General features: G+C 40.5%; 1 protein-coding gene and 1 pseudogene across 2 annotated transcripts in view; one reads left to right on the top strand and one right to left on the bottom strand.

Annotated features, from left to right (window-relative positions):
• The window catches only part of NCALD (neurocalcin delta), a 579,604-nt gene extending 562,727 nt beyond the window's left edge, over positions 1 to 16,877 (bottom strand). The window contains exon 1 of one of the 2 annotated variants that reach the window (XM_072603368.1): positions 16,792 to 16,877. The gene's annotated coding sequence lies outside the window, so the exon portion shown is untranslated. The remainder of the gene's footprint in view (positions 1 to 16,791) is intronic. The other variant, XM_072603367.1, reaches the window with a different exon arrangement.
• On the top strand, positions 9,383 to 9,714 carry LOC140500648 (large ribosomal subunit protein eL43-like; annotated as a pseudogene).
• Positions 16,878 to 20,727: the final 3,850 nt, after the last annotated feature.

Raw genomic sequence — 20,727 nt, 5'->3', positions numbered from 1 at the left:
TACTCATGAGGTATAACATTATTATCTCTACCAAATTAGGAGTCACTACACCTAAACAGTAGCTCATAAAATGCTGAAATCCATGCTATACTAGCACACATTACTTGCAAAGGATATATAAACTGAGTCCCCAAACCTAGGTACTACTAACACTTTATATTAATCCAAGATTCTCAAATGATTTAAGTAATAACTGACTTAGGTACCATTTCAGCCAAAGAAGACACTCAGTAAAATAAAGCTTTCGAGACTAATGTTCCTAAAGAATAAAAAGCTAAAAATGAAGATGGGGCAGATGAATATCTTTTCACAACACTCATTAAAGAAGCACAAAGCCAAGAGTCAAGTTCTTTTAAATTAGGTTATTATCTCTGCCTCACAGGAACACACCCTGAGAAACTTAGGATCCATCTGTTGGCCCAGAACCTGTTTTTATTCCAAGAATCAGTATTATTCTGAAGTGCTGGGCCAAACTTTCAGTCTCTAACGCTTCCACTGATAAGAAAGAAGAGGCAGAATCAACTCCCCCACAACCTTTCAAAATGTTCCCCCAGGCTTCAGAACAAGAAAAAGGGACAGAAACATTTCTCCCTAGCTCTATTTGGAATTCCCCAAGAAGAACAAAAGGACCAGGGTATTAACACTGAAAGTGAAAATCCAGATCTAGACATCCTTAGGAAAAATAGGGTCCTCCCCCAGGAATGTTGAGTACGTGAGGTTTTGTCCTTTCTTTTCTTTTCTTTCTTTTTGCTAAAAGGCAAGAGCTGAACAAGAAGACTCTTACTCTGGGGTCTGTCTCCCTCTTCCTTCTTTGCAGAATTCAAACATAGGGGAAAAGAGAGAGTTGTTTTATTTTTGAAGCATTATTCCTACTGTATTTTAAGTAGGGGGATAAATAAAGTATTCTTTGTGATAGAAAAGAAAGGTAAGAGAGGATGGCGAATCTGTAAGAAGATTTAAAATGATCCACACTAGAAACAACTTTTTTTATCTTCCTAGAAAGTCCCTAATTTACTTTCATTTTTATTCCAAAAGTTAATTTAGGAATGCGTTCCAATTAAGTCGATCCTTTGGACCATGGAACATATTTTCCATAGAAAAGTTACAGCATCTTTGTTCCAAGGGCAGCCCCCAAAACCTAACCTACAATACAACATAAACTATCTATGAATAGTGGCAATGGTAACAATAATATTTTCATTGAGTTTTAAGGCTTACAAATACTTCACATTCTTTATTTCCTTTGATCCTCATGATAACCCTATGAGGTAGGTAATTAATCCCATTTTACAGATGAGGAAACTGAGACTTAAAGAAGTTAAAGACTTGCACAGGATCGTACAGCTGCTAGGTGTATGAGATGAGATTTGTGCCCAGGTTTTCCCAATACTTGGTCCATTTCTCTATCCACTATGATATACTGACTACCCCTCTAGAGTAACATCTTTCCATGGAGTTCAGAATTTCTTTGGGCAAAAAAATAAACATTCATCACTCCCACTTGGAAAGTCAGGAATGCATCTTGCCCTGATGTAATGCTCTGTGTGAGAGCAGAGTTCCTTCACTCTCTGCCAGGCAATAAGTAGGACTGGAGAGAGTACTCTGGCTTCAAATCACTGACAGGGGCTGCCTTGCCTTGGTAGCTGGGTAAAGGTGCAGGAAGAAACCAAGAGGAATGGGTAAGAGTAAAGAGGAGGGGAGGGATCTCTGGATAGACTAACAAGCTGGGGAAGTGGTGGGGCATGCCAGTCATGCTTTACACCTTTCCCTTCATGTCTTCTGTGACCGTAGAGACCAAGCACTGGAGAAGGAGGGAGGAAGGCTAGACCAGTGATAAGACTATCAGGGGAATGCAAGCCTTTCTCTTATTTGACCAGTCCTGAGGGGGAATGAGAACAGAAACGTAGCACAAGCCTCTTCATTTACTTTTTTCTGTCCCATCATTATAGACTCTGTGCCAGTTGTCACTAGGAAACGTTAAGAAATAAAGTCAGAGGGGACAGGGACAAAAGTGGTGTTACTATTGGATAGGACTGCAGTCTCAAGAAGCAAATGTGATGGGAAGGAAGACCTAGAAAGAAAGAGATACCCAACATCAACAACAGGGGATACTCACATGCAAGTCAAGTGTATATAAATCATCATGGGGACTTCATGCTTTTGTTTGCATTAAATGCAGTATATAAAATGCAAAAACAAATAGCTGTCATGCCGAACCTATGAACACATCTACAACAAAAGAAATCTTCAAGTTTGTAGGTTTATTTTAAATATCTGGGTGACCAAAACAGTAATCAAAATATCCAAAGGAAGAGAAGTCAGACAGAACTATTGGCAGAAAGTGACTGAGGATCCCAAAGTGCTAATATTCTAGATTCTAGCACCCAATTTTATTTACAAAAGATACATCATTCAAATCCCTAGAAATTTAAATAGCTGCTTGGCATTCTTTGAACTAGATATACCACTCATTCAATACCATAAAAGAAAATATGCCCAGTGTGAAAACTTTCACAAATTTGGCAGCTAGAAAGGACTTTAGAGATCATCTATGCCAGCTCTCTCATTTTTACAAGTGAGGAAACTGAGTCCCAGAGAGGTTAACATAACATGCCTAAGGTTGAACAGGTGACAGAGATAGTATTTAAACCCAAAACACCTGATTTCAAATCCAACACTCTTTATGGCTACCATTTCATTCTAGGATAGAAGGACATAGCACAAATAGAAATGAAGGGATATTGTAATTTCTATATTCAATAAGCATTTATAAAGCACATAATATGTGCAAAGTACTTCTAGGCACTCTGAATACAAAGCCTTTTAGCAGCTCACAAAATTTCATCAGAAACAGAAAACTTTTCTATGTGATGCTAGGGGACAACCTTCTCATATGTGTGCCTCCCCAAAAAAGTTGTTATCCCTGGTTCAAGCTATTCTGTAGGTCTGCATTTACTCAAAGCTGTAGCTCAGAAGCCCTATTGAAGTGTTTTCTTTTACCAGTCAACTAGCTCAAAGTGAAGACATTAAGTGAAATAGTATAGTAAGAAAAGTATAGTAGAAATAAACATTTCCCCCATAAATCTGAACCATGTTCTCCAAAATAAAATACAGATATCATCGCTAGGAAGAGTGAAAACGCATTAGAGAATAGATATGAGAGGCAAATGCATAGAGAATGCACATGACCAGGACACTCTTGTAAAGCATGAACACAATGCCATAGAACCATTGCTGTCTTCTGATAAAACATTACACTGCTCTCCCTAGATAGTGCCCTCTACTGGGCCTGTACTTGGGCATCCTTTCTGTACTGAAAACTACAGGTGTCCGGTTACCGCTCAGCTAGTCTCTCAGTTGTTCTGTTTAGGCATCTCTCTCCTAGTTTATTCTCACTGCTACCATCCAATGAACTTCAATTGTAGTGATCAGCTGAAGTGACATTGCTTCTTCATAAGAAGAGAAGCAGGCTCTGACATTTTTCTTTTAACTTGGCACCCAGAGCCTGAGCTTTAGCTCTTTTAAGTAGAAAGAAAAGGCAAGTCCTTCACATACACAGGAATTGGACTAAGGTAAAAGTTCTTTCTCAAAAAAAGGAGAAGAATAAGTCAATTCTCTTAGTCATAGCCTTCATAAGCCAACCTCTTTGGAAACAGGGGGAAATTAGTCAGTTACTTAGATCCCAAAAACATGGTCTGCCTTTTGAATTACCTGCATCTGTGGCTAAATCAATCCATTGTTCCAGACAACTGTCTGACTTAAGGTTAGAAATTCCTTACACCTTCTGTTTAACTCCTCATGGAGGTCCAGCATCCTTAAACTCATGTAGAAGATGAGGATTCTCTGAGGGAAAAAAGCCACAATTTTTCCCTAGTCACAACACACTCTGGTTTTCCCAAATGAACAGGTAGAAGAAAGCAGAAACAAAAGTAGCTCTCTGGGGGATACTTCAAGGATATTGCCCAGCACCTAAAATCCTTCATTCTAAATTCTTGTCTTTATTATGTACATATAGTTGGCAGCAGGCTTCCCAGACCTTGAATAAAACAATCCGAAAAGAGATAAATATAGTCATTTCGTTAATAATTTATATTTCCATAACACTGAAAGGCTTACAAAGTGCTTCCTCCAACAACCCTGTGAATTAAGTAGCGAAAGTATTATTATACTCATTTTTCAAATGGGAGATGTGAAACTCTAAGACAAATAATTCACATATCTAATAAGTGCTTGTTGAAAGAATCAACTGCAGTTCCAAAGAATGATTCATGGTTACAAAAGGAATGGGGATACTAGCTACATAGGATCAGTCAACTGAAAGACTACCAAAATTAAACACTGATACCTTTACATACAAGACTTCATTTATTTCTTATTATAACTTTTTAAGGAGGGTATTACAGGTTTTATTACTCCCATTTAACAGATGGGGAAACTGAAGTTCAGAGGGGTTAAATGATTTGCCCATAGTCATAGAATTCGTATGTGTTAAAGGTGGGAAACCAAGTCTCTCCAGATTCTAATGCTCTATCCACTATACCATACTGCCTTGATCAGTTAAGTACCAGATTAGGAATTCTAGTTCAAGCTTCAACATTGACATATGAGAACCTGAATGGCTCAATTTCTTAGTCTACAAAATGGGATTAATAATTACTTCTCGGGGATGCTGGAGGGATAAGTGCAATAAGATTATTGATAGTATCTTGAGATTCTTAGAAAATGGATATAATAGCGATATTTTTGAGCCCTCCACTCATACAAATAAAACTAGTTTTCTTTAAAAGATATTGGAATTCTCTTTGAAAGCTGGGTGGCTCAGGGGAGGTGAGGTATCAATAACTAAAGGAAAAACTCACCTAACCTCTGGAAGAGGTGAACGTTGGTACTAAGGAAGTTGGTGGCTGATTCTGAGACCTGTTCTCTTTGCATTATAGATGGCTGTCTCCCCTAATATAATAATACAAGGCAAATTGAGGAGAGGTAAAGCATTAATGTCTGGCAGAATTTAGGATAGGCATCCTAAGGGGTGCTCATGAGCTCAGTCTTAAAGAAAATGAAAGATTCTATGAGGCACAAATGAAGAAATCATATTCCAGGCCAGAGTGGTTATGTGACTTGCCCAAGGCCATATAGGAAGTAATCACGAGAAGTAAGATTCGATCTTGTGTCCTCTGGTGCCAGAACCAGCCAGCAATTCCGAATACATTGCTCTCAAATGACTCAGTTGACTACCTTTTCTCCTAATGAAATTAATCCCAACACTAGATCTAATCAGAGGGAATGTTGCCTGATTTTCAAATGATGGGGGGGGGGGGGGGGGGGGGGGAATCAATTGACTTGAAAAAGAAACCAAAAAGTTTAGCAGGACCTAGAAAATAAATTATTTTATCTCCACTGTAATAGTAGAAGATAAGCACGCACTCTCTTGAAAAGATCTCCCAGGCAACCAAAAAGACAGACAAGGATGCTAGGAGCACAATAGGGCACAAGAAGGTGTCAAGGCACCATCTGAATGTAAATGGTCACTAAATCAAAGAATGTCGGTAATTAGGAAACCAGGCAAAAGAAAACAAACCAAAACAAATGGATCCTGAATAGAACTCTGGGAAATAGGTGTCCTAGGCAAAGACTGGACAAAGGCAAAGCTCCCCAAAGAAATAACCCAACTGTATAGCAGAACTTAACGAGGAAGACATTCAAACCTGATCCTCTGTCTTCAGTTCTTTGTCCCACCTAACCTTTTCCCCTTACACTATTTCATTTACTTCCAAACTCTGTTCAAAGGATACCATCTATTCTGAAGAAGAAAGCCTGGATCTATGAGCTACTGGTGCCATTCTACCAAAAAAAAGTACCCTTTGTTTATTTTATGTATGTACAGTGTCCCAGAAGCTTTTATACCTTAGTTTGAACTTGGGGGGCATTTTCTCTGACTGTCCCCATAGCTGTTGTGCTCTTTCTTCTCATCTTTCTCTACTGGCTTCTCGGGCATCTTTTAAGATCCAGTTAAAATCCCCTCCTGTAAAGGAAGCCTTTCCCAACGCCTCTTAATCCTCGGGCCTTCCCTCTTCTCATTATTTTCTTTTTATCCTATATATATTTTGTTTGTACATAGCTTGCCTGTTGTCTCCTCCATCAGTGTGTGAAGTCCTCAAAGGCAGGGACTATCTTTTACTTCCTTGTATACTTAGTGTTTAGTGGCACATAGTTGGCACTCACTTGTTTATTGATTGACTGGGATACCATATACTTACACACAAATATTCTTCCTCAAAAGAATAGAAGCTTTTTGAGGGCAAGGACTATTTCATTTTTGTCTTTACGTCTCCAGAACCTAACACAAATTAAGCACTTAATATATGTTTGTTGATTGATTGATAGCAAGTAAGTAATAACTCATAACTCTAGTTGCTGAAGAAAAATATAAGTGTCAATGATTTTATTTGTAATCCACTTATATAACTCTGGAGAGAGAGAGACAGACAGACAGAGAGACAGAGACAAAGGGAGACAGAGAGGAAAGGAAAGGAGAGGAGAGAAGAAGGGAGGGGAGGAGGAAGAAAGGAAAAGGAGGAGAGAGGGAGAGAGAGAGCTAGTAAAATATTTCATGGTTTCATGGGCAAGGAAATATTTAATTTATATACATATATATATATTTGCAAGTCTACTTTAACCACCAAATATCAGACACTCATCATATATTTGGTAGACACTTCCTACATGCTCAGGACTCATGGGGAAAACAAAAGAAGTATGACCAAGTCCCTGTCCTCAGGAAGTATACAGTCTAGTTGAAGAAAGCCTAATACACATGAAACAAGGATGAACAATGTGAGTAAGGATATAATCTGCTAAATTGTGTGGCACAGATTACGTGAAGTATAAAGTTCACAAGAGAGGGAGTCATCTGAGATTAATGCTTCACAATTAAATACAAGGTAAAGTCCAACAGAGAAAAAAATAGCTTTTCCTGTAGGAAATTTCTGATAACTCATCACTTAAAATATCAACATTTTAGAGCTTTCCAGGAACTTAGGGAACAACTAATCCAACCCCTTCATTTTACAAATGGGAAAAAGGACCCAGTGAGTTGAGATGACTAGCCCCAAATATAGTTAGTGGCAGATTCAGGACTAGAGCCCCCCTCTCCTATGGCTGAGGTCAGTTCTTCTTCCAAGGCACAGCTTCCTCTCATCCTGGGAATCTAGTTCATCCAGAGTATTGTCATTGTCATCACCGTTTTCCCTTCCCATCCTCCAGAAGCAAAAAAATAAATCATAATAAAAATAATTTCCATTTAGATGGTGCCTTAATATTTGTGAAGTTCTTTCCTCTCTGTGAGGTAGGCAGTACAAATATTATCACACCCATTTTACTGATTAGGACACTGAGGGTCTGAGGAGTTAAGGGTGAGGGCCAAACCTGATTGACATGCCACTGTGCTCACCACTATAACTTTGGCTCAGCAGAAGTAAAATGAAACCCTTCTTCCTTTTCAGACATTCTGTATAGATGGAAAACCAGATCAAAAACATCTTTAACATGCTCCACCAAGGCAACTCACCTTTCTTAGGCAATACTAAAAATAAATATATAGTGTAATCTGAGTCTCAAAGCCTGCTGATATAGGACTCTCTCCCATTAGTGGAGATCAATGCCCCATGCCTGCATAAAGGATGAGACTGATTTGGTGAGGGTCAGAGAAAGGAGAGCATCAGGCTCTTTGAGTCTCTTTGGGCTTTTCTGGCTTCCAATTTTTTCCTATAACCTAATACTTCATTTTTCCCCAATTACATGTAAAAACAATTTTTAATATTCATTTTTTTAAAAAATTGAGTTATAAATTTTCTCCCTCCCTTCCCCCTCTCCCTCCCTTATTGAGAAGGCAATTGTCTTCCAATTTTGAGAGAGAAGATGGACAATGTCAGGTTGATGAAGGAAAAGACTCTGAGAAGAAGCTAACATGAAAGAAGCCAGCAGTCTCCATTATACCCCTGTCCCCAGTTTACTGTGCTAGAGACTTCAGGGAATTTCCCTGTGGGTGGTAAGATCTAAGACTCTCTTGGTTGATTTGGGTTACCTCACTCCCAACTGGATAACTCCTTCACTCTCTATGGTCTGGCATATATTCTCCTATGTATACTTTCTCTGATTTCTGTTTTGCTGTCAATTTAGATGAATGAGTTTCTTTACAAATTGCTATGTGTGTTCACAGAACTGATATTTGCTAAATGAGAGAGAGGTCAAGCCTTGGATATATAAAGCTTCAGTTTTCCTTTCCTCCTTTTCATTACTAAACAGACAAGAGAAATTTAGCTTAAACCTGAAAACCACATCCCCTACTCCAATATATTGCAGGAAGCAGATAGAATTCTAGCCCATTACTCCCTCTCTCTGAGGAGAGCAGAATGGCCAAGCTTCTGGCTCCAACCTTCTGCTTGTCTCCCCTGGATAAAGGTGGGTAAGAAAAGCCTAGAGAAATTTATTTTGCCTCCTCCACCTAACATACCCATGCTGCATGTGAGGAGACAGCCCTGGATTTAATAATAAATAACTGTAAGCATCACAACTGGCCTACACAAAGCAACCAGCTTTAACACATTTGTTTGGCACTGTGGTTTCTTTTTCAGCCAGCTTTAGTCCATTCCGATTAATTTGTTCAGGTTTATTGATGTGCTTTGTTTTCATATGTCCAACATGCACAAATTATTCCTACTTTATGAGGTCTGTTTAAATAGTCAATCCACTTATGAGGAAGACAAAGGGGATGGAGGATGTTGCATAGTCTTTCCTTTCTCCTTAGTTTTGACAGCTCTGTTCTTTTGGATGCTACCTTTAAAGTGACTTAAATGCTAACAACGTTAAGAGTTCATCTATTGGAGAATGACTGGAAAAATGATGGCATAGTACTACAGCAGAATATTAATGGGCAGTCAGAAATAAACATGAAGAATTTGGAGAAATATGGACCAATGCAGAGCTAAATAAGCAGAATCAGGAAAATATTGTGTGTGTATAAACACACATTCATACATATATACGTAGAGATAGACTAAATAAAACAAATGAAAACACTCCACGAGTTTCTAAGTAACTCTAAGTAACAGTAGCATTCATCTTTGTCCCAGACAACAGATGATGAAACATGTATCCCACCTCGGGATACAAAAATGGAAAACTATAGGGACAAAATGTTGCACGTACTGTCCTCTGTGGTCACTGTATCAGTTGTTTTGTTTAACTGATTTTCTTTGTTATGAAGAAGGGTTTGAGCTGGAGGCTGGGCAGCATGTCTAACTGCATAGCATATCTAGAAATTATTGTGATGCAAAAAACACAAGGACACTAATTTAGCATTTTTCAACCAATGAGCATTTTTTAACCAAGTTCTAGCCCTACAATTCGCAACATGGCTAAACATACCAAGGTCGGAATTGTTGGTAAATATGGAACACATTATGATGCATCCCTCAGAAAAATGGTGAAAAAAATTGAAATTAGCCAGCATGCCAAGGATACTTGCTCCTTCTGTGGCTAGACCAAAATGAAGAGACAGGCTGTGAGTATCTGGCATTGTGGATCCTGTATGAAAACAGTAACTGGTGGTGCATGGACCTACAATACCACCTCTGCAGTCACAGTCAAATCTGCCATCAGAAGACTGAAAGAATTGAAAGACCAGTAAAATCTCCTTATCAAATATCTGTAGCCCATAGTACTACAAAAAAGGGGTTAATTTATGGGATAAAAATTTAAAAAAAGAAATTGTGTACATATATTGTAATTATTTATCTATGAATATGTTATATCCTCCACTCTCCCCCACAGTAAAAAAACAACCTCCTTGAGCGGAGGGATTCATATCCCCAGGATCTGGTGCCTTCCTTGCTTATAGTAGGTTCTTAATAAATGGTTTGGGGCAGTTAAGTGGCACAGCGGATAGACTGCTAGGCCTGGAGTCAGGAAGACTCGTCTTCCTGAATTAAAATCTGACCTCAGACACTTGCTGACTAGGTGACCCTGGGCAAGTCACTTAACCCTGTTTGCCTCAGCTCTTCATCTATAAAATGAACGGGGGAAAGAAATGGTAAACCACTCCAGAATCTCTGCCAAGAAAACCCCAAATGATGCCACAGAGAGTCAGACATGACTGAAAAATGACTTGATAGCAACAGCAAAAAGAAATAGTTTGTTAAACTGAATTTACAACTTATTCACAGAAAGTGATAAGGGTGACAAGTGTAGCATTAAACAAGAAATTTCCAACTCTAGGATGGCTTTTCCCAATTCTTTCTCCTGGGCTCACCATAATAATAATCTAATTGACCTTGCAATAGCCAGAGCAGGGGTGGGGAACCTGTGACCTCAAGGCCACAGTTCAGCTTCAGTCAAAGGGTCAAACTTGAGGATCTAGAGAGTCACATGTGGTCCCAAGGCTGCAGTTTCCTAACCTCTGAGCCAGAGCAACTCATCCTTTTGCCTTAAGAACACAAGTCCAAGATCTGAGCTTACAACAGTTACACACCTTAAAAAAGGTACATTATTGGATATCCCCATTCTATCATTTTTTTTCTAGAGCCTGGAAATTTAAACATACTAGATTGTTGCTTCCCTGTTCCAAATAACTCTACATCTTCAAGAAGACTAAGGATAATAACTACATGTAGTTCACATTAAACATCAAGAAAAAAATAGAATTGTTATTGCCTTATGTTTTACCATACCTAATTCCATCAAACTATTCATCCATCCATCCATCCATCCATTTATCCCTATTCACCTCCTCTAAAGTCATTCTGTTGAGTAAAGTGCTTATCTCCATTCAGAATAAGAAACTTTCAGCCAAGGTAATTCTCAACACTTACAACTTGTATGACCTTTGACAAATTATAGCCCTAGGACTCAGTTTCTTCACATATAAAATAAGGGAGTCTAACTAGAAGGTCTCTGCAATCTCTTCCAGCTCTAAATCAATAATACTATAATCTTTTGATCATATCAGGTTATTAAGTTGATAGCAGTGGATGGATAGGGGAGAGAGAGACAGAGACAGAGAGAAAGAACATGTTTGGGAGCATTTGGCTTAATCTGAGCATTGGGGTTAAGTTAAAAAGAAATTTCAATTAATCAAACCAAAAGATACATATTCATTGCATATTCTGTCAGATCTGATCAATGTTTATTAGTTTGAATGAATTGTTCCCATCCCATCATCTTTTATCTTTTGTTGCAAGGGATGGCACACTAGGTAAGAGAGGGATATATTCAGAAATGAATATAATATGAAACCAAAAAATATTATGAAACCAAAAAATATCAAAAAATGTTTCTTAAATGTTAAGGGATTTACTGAATGTGTGCTAACTGTCTCATTTTCTTCCTTTCATCTTCTAGCCAGCCGGTATTTTAACACACTTTCTATTTTTTGTGTTTTCTGCTTAGAAATTAAAAAAATGAGAAACTGGTATGCTAGGTAAAGTCTCATTTAAAATTATTTCAGACATTACAGTGCTCAAATTTATAATCAAATAACAGAATTTTTGTTTTAGAGAAGTTTCTAGATTTTTCTCAACAATGAATTAAAATTTTATTTTCTCAAGGCCTTGGTCTTGGTAACCATGGCCAATGTTGCCACGCAGAGGAATAATGAATCAGAATCAGATGATGATATCAGAGTTGGACAGAGCCTCTGAGCCCCACCTCATCTTCAATCCAACCAAACCTGAACAAAGAATCCTCTTATAATGTCTCCAACAAGTGGATATCCAGATTTCATCTGAAGATCTCCAACAGAGGAGACACCATTATTTCACAAAGTAACCTCTTCTACTTTGGGATAGCTCTAATTCTTAGACAATTTTTCCTTTCCTGAATTTTAAGTTCACATTCCACCCCCTGCTCCAAGTTTCATCCTCGGAGGTCAAGCAGAACAACTTCAATAGCTCTACAAAACAGATAGTTATTTATGTCCCCTTCTTTTACTCCCTGGTAAATGTCTCAGTGCCCTCAGTCAAATGGCATGAACCAAAGGCTCTTCTCCACCTTAGCTGCAGTTTTCTGGATACTCTCCAGTTTATCAATATCCTTCCAAAATGCGGCACCCTGAAATGAGGACAATGCTTTACATATGCTCTGAGTAGAGCGGGATAATGTGGAAATATCATTTCCACAGAAGAAATAGATGGTACTAATTTTTATCACTGCTCCACATAAAACTGGTTCTAGGCTTGTCTCCTTCAGAAGGGCTTCCTGGGGACCTGTATTATTTCTAGGAATGACTTAAATATCTCAAAGGCATTATTAAGCAGCACCTAGCACAGTGGAAAGAACCATGGAAGACCTAGGTTTAAATCTTAGCCCAATCTGTGTGACCTTGGGAAATCACTTACTCTCTGAGTCTCAATTCCCTCATCTGTATAATGAGGGAGGTAGGTTTGATAACCTCTAAGCTCCTACAATAAGCTCTCAATCTATCATCCAATGATCCTATAAGAGGGAGTTCCAAATTCTCGGTATACCAACCTCTTAACAGACCAAAGTCATCAAGTAAGGCAGATTTCATAATCTGAAATCCAAGTACTATTTGTAAAGCCCGTGGATTTGGTGACTTGACTTTCTGCTTCCTGAGCTAAATTCATTCCAAAAGCTCTGTCAAACAGCTGGATCTGGATTTCCCTATGGCCCAATCTTAGATTCCAGACTGTGAATCTTTGGCACTTTTTTGTTAAGAAGGGACCTGAGAAAGCAAGAAGGAGAAAAGGAGGAGAAGGAAAGGGAACAGGAAAGTTCCATAAGCCTGCAACAAAAACAGTAAGCAGAAGCCCTCTGAAATATCCCTCAAAAGGGCAGTAAACTATAGTTTTATGACAAACTCTCAGTTTCTTAGGACTTTCAGATTCTCATTTTTCATGAAATTTATAATGTTTGATATTGGTTATAAAGGTTTTTTTTTTTAATTGGTCTTTACCCCTACTTATCCCTAGACCTCTATTAATATATACTGTTCCAATAGTAGTAGTAATTCTGACTAAACATTACTTGAAGATTACAAGCCCTCTAAAGGAAATGGGAGAACAGCGATGGCATTTTGCCACTTGGAGATCAGCTGATCCTTTCAAGTTCTGAAACCTGTGCTCCTATGAACTAGGAGAACTTATCATGGATATATCACATTTTGGACATAGGCTCTTTGAGGGAGAGGGCTTAGCATTGTCTTACACGGAAGCTCCTTCCCAAAACCTTCTAGTATGATTAAATAAAGCTGAGCTCCAATAAATATACTATATGAATCACTAGATTTTAAAGTAAGAGGACACCTCTTTTATGAGTGAGGAAACTGAGACTCAGACAGGGGAAATGACTTGCTCAAGGTCACACAGGTAGGAAGTGACACAGAAGTTCTGAATGCTACTCTCTTATTCTTTCTCCTCCATCATTCTCCCTCTTTAGTAGGAGAAGGAACAATTTCTTTTTTTCATTAAAGTCCTTTTCAATGTACTTTGGCCCCTGAAACTACAAGATCCCAGACTGAAATTTGGAAGAGATCTTAGCATCCATATAGTCCAACCTTCTTATTTTACAGATGAGGAGACAGACTTAGAAAAGCTAACTCGTGTTTAGATGTGTAATAGAATAGATCAGAAAACTTATTTTTTCAAAATTAACTTCCTGTGATCGAGTGCCATTAGTAGTAGGCATTAAAATTCACTTAAAAGCTCTTCTTGCCAGAGGCCCTCCCCCACTTTTTGTTTAAAATGAAGAGCTCTGACTCTCCACAATAAGAGGAACATAAATATAATTAATCAATGCATTTACATTTTTTTTCTCCCCAAAACATCCTCTCCTTCATGCCAGCCTTCTCCCACTGGTGAATTTCTTTTGGGGGATAGCCCATGCAAGCCAAACTTTATTCCCTGGTAGGTTGTGCTTCTGACTGTATAGACAAAGGTTGCCAAACTTATTTGGCCTCCTGCTCCCTTCTCAAAAAAAAAAATTACTCAGCACCCCCTGGAAATCTACTTTTCTTAACCCTTTAACTTTTTTTAATCTATATCATTTAAAAAATAAAATACATATTTTCTAAAATGCCACATCTTTTATTTATTGTAAATTTGCATTAAAATTTTGATGATGCAATGTTATGTCATGTAACTGCATAGTATCATGCTGTAAACAAGTCATTATATGTATTTTTCTTGCTGATACATGACAGATTTCTCAAAAATGTGCCAATACTTGCTTTTTAAGACCTGTCAGAGGACTTGACTATAACTTGCATTTTGTATTTTTATTTGGAAAATAATGTAATCACTATGACTTTAATTCTGTTACACAACAGAGGAAACATGTACAAAGAGTTTTTCAAAATTCTCTTCTTAGGCTTCCTTATTTTTACTCAATGCCCCCAATTTCACCCAAGGCTACTACCACCCTCCCCCATAGTTCCAGCCTCCTCCCACTTTGGGAACCTTTGCTAGAACTGGTCACTATAATAACCAGGCTCATAGTCACCTCCCCCACCCCCATTGCTTTTCAGTTGTCTTCTCCCATTGGAATGTGAGCTGCTTGAGGGCAGGAACTTTCCGTGTCATTGTTTTGTATCTCCAGTTACTAACTCCAGTCCAGTGTCTAAAACAATGTAAGTGCTTAATAAATAGGAGGCTTGCCTCCCGTCCCTTCCATCTCCACTCCATCAAATAAAGAAAAGGAAAAAAAAGCTAACTCACGATCACACAGATCAGAGGCAGAGTCTGAATCCAGGTCTTTTTGAACTCAAGTCCAATCCTCTTAATCTCCTATACTCCTTCTGATAAAGGAGCTGTGCAAGAACCACAAGATCTCACTATTACAGGCTTGAAGAGCCCACCAGCTCTGCCTCCTTATTCCTGGTATGGTTACAAACTAATCAGCTAAACATACTCTATTTATACATTATTTTTCAGGAATAATAACAGCTAAGATGTACATAGTGCTTACTATGTGCCAGATACTATGCTAAATGCTTTTTACAAATATTATCTCATTTGCTTCTCACAGTAATCTTGAGAGGTTGGTGCTACTACTACCTTTATTTTCCAGATGGGAAACGAAGGCAAATAGGTTAAAAGACTTGCTCCTAAGTGTCAGAGTCTAGATTTGAACTCTGATCTTTCTGACTTCAGGCCTGACCCTCTCTGCACTGTGTCACCTAGCTTCCTGAAGCAGTAGCTGGACTACTAGAGGATTGACCTGGGATTCAAGACGACATACCTGGGTCCTGATTTTGCTATGGTAACCAGCTGAGTAACTGCGAACAATTTATTTAGCCTCTTCATACCCCAGGCCACTCTGAAAGACTTTAAGTTATAGATGAGATACTCATTTGAATCAGTGGAGGAAGTTTCTACACCAAGACTGCCCAACACTTTACGAAAACAGGAGGGGGGAGTGGATTTCTTACACATGACTGGAAGTTATCAGAGTTCTAATCAATCCCCTCTCCTCTCACGATTCTGACTTAGGCAATCCTTCCACCACTATCCCTTGCCTAGCCACCTTTCTAGATGTAGCAACAGGCTAAAAGTAGCAGGGTTCCTGGTAAGATCCAGGATCATCTCATCTATAAAAATACTTATGAGGGCTAACAAATGAGCGTAGCTATGCAGCTTGACTTCATTATTTTTTAAACTTGAACTGGGAAAACTTTGAGTAAGCTGATGTGACTCCCTTCGGTGACTGAAACCTGGAGGAGCTGCTTCTCAGTTACGCATACATTACTGCTGTGGAGACACCTCCTCACATCTCTGGAGCCGGAGTTTAGCCCCAGAAGCAGGAGCCACAAACACGTTTAAGGTAAACGGAGGAGACAGAAGGAACTGCAAATGGACTTCTTTTGTTTGCCTCGTAATTTTTCTCATTTGCTGCAAGAAACTAGTCCATTTCCTGCGGACACAGAGACCTCCTGACCCTCCCGGTTGATACAACCCGCTTTACACATCCTGCTTCTCCAGCACCTAAAAATAAATCGGCGTGCAATGAAACACACAGCTCCCCAACACGCCCCTTCCCCTGGGTCCCTGTCAGCACAACTAACCAATGTTCCAAGTCCTGCATCAGAAGCCTAGAATGCACACTTCCTTCTCTGCCTCTCTCCAGCAGATCCTTCCCATCCCAATCCAAAGCACCCCCCACCCCACTCCTGACATTTCTCCTGCAACACCCACCCCACTGCCAGGACCCTGACAGGGGACCCTAATTGGTAGGCTACAGGGTGCGGTGTGGTGAGTGTTCAGACACTGCAGGGTGGGGATTAGGACGCTCCTTCTCTTTTCACTGACCCTAGGCTCCAGTTCCAGAAATGAGGAAACCAGCTGTGCGCCCGAGCCGTGGCCCCCTTCTCCCCAGAGAGATGCACTCCTACTTTTCAGGGGCTTTGAGATCTCTCTGCTATGCCCCAAGAGCTGACCCTGAGCACTAGGTTCCCCTCCTGCCTCCGCTTCTGCACGTCTCGCCCCGAAGTTCCTCCCTCTTGGCCAACACCCACTCCCCTTCTTTTTCTTCTGCTCCCCCCCAAATATGGGGAAAGAGTGAGTGCACAATTGTGGCTGCGGACTAAGCGGCTCTGGGTGTCAGGGTCCCCTCGAAAGTGCTGCGCTTGTCCCCTACTCGCACACCCCCGGACAGCAGGGGCAGCTGCCTCCACTCCTTCCCCCCCCCCACCCCCAAAACAGCCAGACCCGCCCCAGCCGCAACTCTGCCTAGGCGCTCGAACCAAGGAGGAGACGCGGAGAGGGAAACGCTGCGACTCACCGCCTCGGTCGCTCCTGGAGTCTGCCTGTGTCACCCGGAGAGAGGCGGCGGCGGCGTGGCGGCAGCAGCAGCGCCTTACCCCCGCCCGCCTCCCCCCGATGGCCGCTGCAAGCGCTCCAGGGGCCCCCTCCCTGCAGCCAAGCAGACCCTCACCCAGCAGCTCTGGCTCTCAGGTGGCCGACAGAGGCCCACATCCCGGGCCCCAGCCTGGGAGTGGCATGGCCATGGCCCGAGGGTCCGGAGGGACAGCTGGGCGCACGGTAGCGATATGCGCTAAGCGTTCCGGGGCCCTCGGGGTGAGAAGTGGCGGGAGACCGGGGAGCTGAGGGCCCCACATGGAGTTGGGGCTGGCCCGAGAACAGAGAACTGGAAAGTCAATTCTCCTGTGGTCACGGTCCCCTCGATGGGGAGTATAACAAGTTTCCCCTGGGACAGCCTTGAGTTAGCATCACGTGAAATTCGGGGGTACCTGCGGCATGTGGAGAATGCCATCGCAATTTCTTATCATCATACTCATGGAAAGTTTGCTACCCTTGCTCATGCATATATTTATTGGAATGGCAGGTGCTACTGTGTGACCTTGAGCAAATAATTTCCTCTCTCTGGGCCTGTTTTCCAAGTCTGTAAAGTGAGGAGCTCTAAGATCTCTTCCAGCGCTATATGCTGTCTATAGTAAAAGATACCATCCCTTCTCTCTGTGAACCAGAGTCTTAACTTTTTTTGTGGGAGGAGGTCATGGACTCCTTTGATAGTCTGAGAAATCCTATGGACCTTTTCTCAGAATAATGGTGTTAAAGGCCATTACAAAGGAAAACAATTACATTAATTACATTAAAATGCAGTTCTTTAAGTTCACAGTTATGAACCCTAAGTTATGAACCCTTTATCTAGACTTTCTCATTTTTCCTGGTCTCCTCCTCTCCCATGAGATCAATATTATTTCTATGCAGGTGACTTTCAAATCTGTATATCCAGTCTTAATCTCCTTCCTGAGCTCGGGTCTCACATCCCCAATTGCCTATTGGACATCTCTAACTAGACATCCAGTAAGCATCTCAAACTCCACATGCTGGAAATAGAATTCATTAGTATGCCTCTCTTCCAAACTTCCCTATTTCTATCAAAAATACTCCTAATCCTTTCATTCACCCTAGAGTCATCCTTTTTTTCTCCTTCTCACTACCTCCTTTTCCAAGTCACCAAGTTCCTTCAATCTTTCCTCCACAATATCTTCACCATGTACCCCTACCCTCTACTCCCATGGTCACTGCCTTAATTCAGATACCATCGCCTCTCCCTTGAGCTATTGCAATTGATTTGTAATCCTCTTTTCAATCTTTACCCTTTCCAGTTCTTCCACACAACTGCCAAAGTTATCATCCAATAACATCCTGATCATGTCACTCAGCTCCCTATAACTGGCATACAAGTTCCTCTGACATTTAAAGCTGATCAAAATCTAGCTCCACCCTGCCTTTCCAAGCTTAATAATAATAGCTAGCATTTATATAGTGCTTCAAGGTTTGCAAAGCATTTCCCATGTGGTATCTCATTTGATCCTTAATACATGTCACTGCTTTTGTGCATTCTATCATGCTTCATGTTCCAGGCAAACTGTCCTACTTACTTTTTCTCTGCACTGGCTTCTCAGCGCTGTAATTATGGAAGGGCAATTGGGGCACCAACCTAGGGTGCTGACATTGCCTTCCCCTACAGATGATGACCTACTTTCACTCATGAATTTACCCAATAGACATTTATTAAGTGTCTACTATGTACCAGACATTGTGCAAAGTGTTGGGGATACAAAAAGAAGCAAAAGACATTCCCTGCCCTCAAGGAGCTTACAATCCAATGGGATAAGTATATATCTATATGTTTAAATGTTTGAGAGGTTGACAGATGAACTCCTTAGGATCTGGAAGTTTTCAATGTAACCCTATTGGTAGCCATGGTCCTCTTTCCATTGTTCAGCTGGGAGAATTCAATAGCATGCTGGTAGGATTCATATCCTGTGACACCCTCTGCTGGAGAATGGACACTAATGATGTTTGGTTGGTAAATCCTCAATCACATTCCCCCACCCCCACCCCCACAGTGTGTTGCTCTGGTTACAAGAGCCAGCCTTCTCACACCAATCTCTCTCCCTGAAACAGACCCCCTCTTCAGCCTGGGCTCTTGGCTTACTACAAGGCCTGGATTGTGTCACCTCTTTAGAGAAACCTTTCCTGATCCCCCAAGTCCTTAGTGAGTCCTTTTTCCTCAAATTATCTTGTGTTCATTTATCTATTTAAGTGCTTAATTCTCTCTCTCCCCAACAGAATATAAACTTCTTGAGGACAGGCTGTTCTATCTTGGTACCTTTACTATATACTTTGCTCTTACTAGGTGATTATTGAATTTAGCTGAATGGCCAAGTGCCAAAATTCCCACACTCTGGTCCTTTGGGTGGTGGCCTTGAAGATGCTGGTTTAAGTGCAAAGCTGGGGAGCCAAAATACAATCTTATCCATTAACATCCCTTCTAAAATTGTATTGTTGGGTCAGTGTGGCCTGGTGGGAACACTCAGAGTAGACTGTTCAGGAAATTTTTGATGGGAATGGGGGTGAAGAAAAGATCTCTAGCATCACCCACAAGTCTCATACACAGCAGGGGGTAACACTGATTAGTCATTAAGCAGATTGAGGGTTCTGGGCACCTGAAGGAGATGAGGGCCCAGACCTAAAGGACATGATCCAGCTTGAGAGATTCAGGGACCCCCCCCCCAAAGACTGGAGTACTGAACAGCATCACCTGGAATGAATTTACAGACTCAAGCATTCTTCAAGTCAAGGCAGAAAGGTTTATTTTAATACCAATATGGCAGGCAGAGCTCCTTAGGTTGCCACTTAACAGAAATTATACTACAGCTTATATAGGAAAAATAGTGGATTATCTGGCAGATATGCTGATTAGGTGATAACTTACAACCTTCATCGCTTGCATCATTCACCACAGTAAACCAGGGGAAGGGGTTTTTCAGGGGTGTATTTTTGGTCTGTTATGTCTGTAACAAGATAGCTGTGAGAGTTGATGCCTATAGCTTGACCTCTCTATTGAATATGATAACTTTGGGAATCAATACATGATAATTTTGTGGTTACAAGATAATCCTGTCTTTACAAGAGAATTATCATCTTCAGAGGTCAGTTTGTTCTTGTGATGGGGAAAATAGGTTGTTTTACTGGGGTCTACTCATGAGTAATTGTGGGGAAAGGTAGTTTGTCTTACTGGAACCCACTCATGAATTATTGCTAAGTATAGTGTCCCTGGGCTGGGGAAAAATGATTGGGAATAGTGCTTTGAAGCTAGGAAGAAATGTGATGTTGGGGTCCAAGCACAGGCACCCAAGTACCTCATCAGACACCCTAACATCAAACCACTGCACTGGATTATGCAGCTTGCTTACTTCCTTCCTTCAACAGGATATGTCATCTCCTGTTTCTTTGATCTGGCTACCTTCATGAATGGAATGTCCACTCGTCTCTGCTTCTTCCTTTCCCTGGCTTTCTTCAAGGCTCAACTCAAATCCCACCTTCTACAAGAGGTGTTTCCCAGTGCCCTCCTCCATGCCTTCCCCTTATAGATTACCTTTCATTTACTTTGTAGATAGCTTGCATGTACCTAATTATTTACATTTCTTCCATTATAATAGATGCTCTTTGAAGGCAGAGAATGATGTTTGCCTTCCTTTATATTCCTAGCAAGAAACCTTGAAGTCTTTCCCTCCCAAATTGATTTTTATTTTTTGAATATGCAAATGAGGTCATCTTTCAATTCATTTCTTATACAACCTTAAATCACTGAATGGCTATTACCTCAGAAAAACTGAAACCTCAGGAAGACCTTACAAGGAATATAAATTTCTTGAAATAGAGCTCTGGAAAACCAGGAATT

The sequence above is a fragment of the Notamacropus eugenii genome, chromosome 4 (assembly GCF_028372415.1).
Source record: "Notamacropus eugenii isolate mMacEug1 chromosome 4, mMacEug1.pri_v2, whole genome shotgun sequence".
NCBI classification, from domain to species: domain Eukaryota; kingdom Metazoa; phylum Chordata; class Mammalia; order Diprotodontia; family Macropodidae; genus Notamacropus; species Notamacropus eugenii.
Note: the sequence above shows the minus strand (reverse complement) of the source record. Positions and strands in the feature narration are given on the sequence as shown.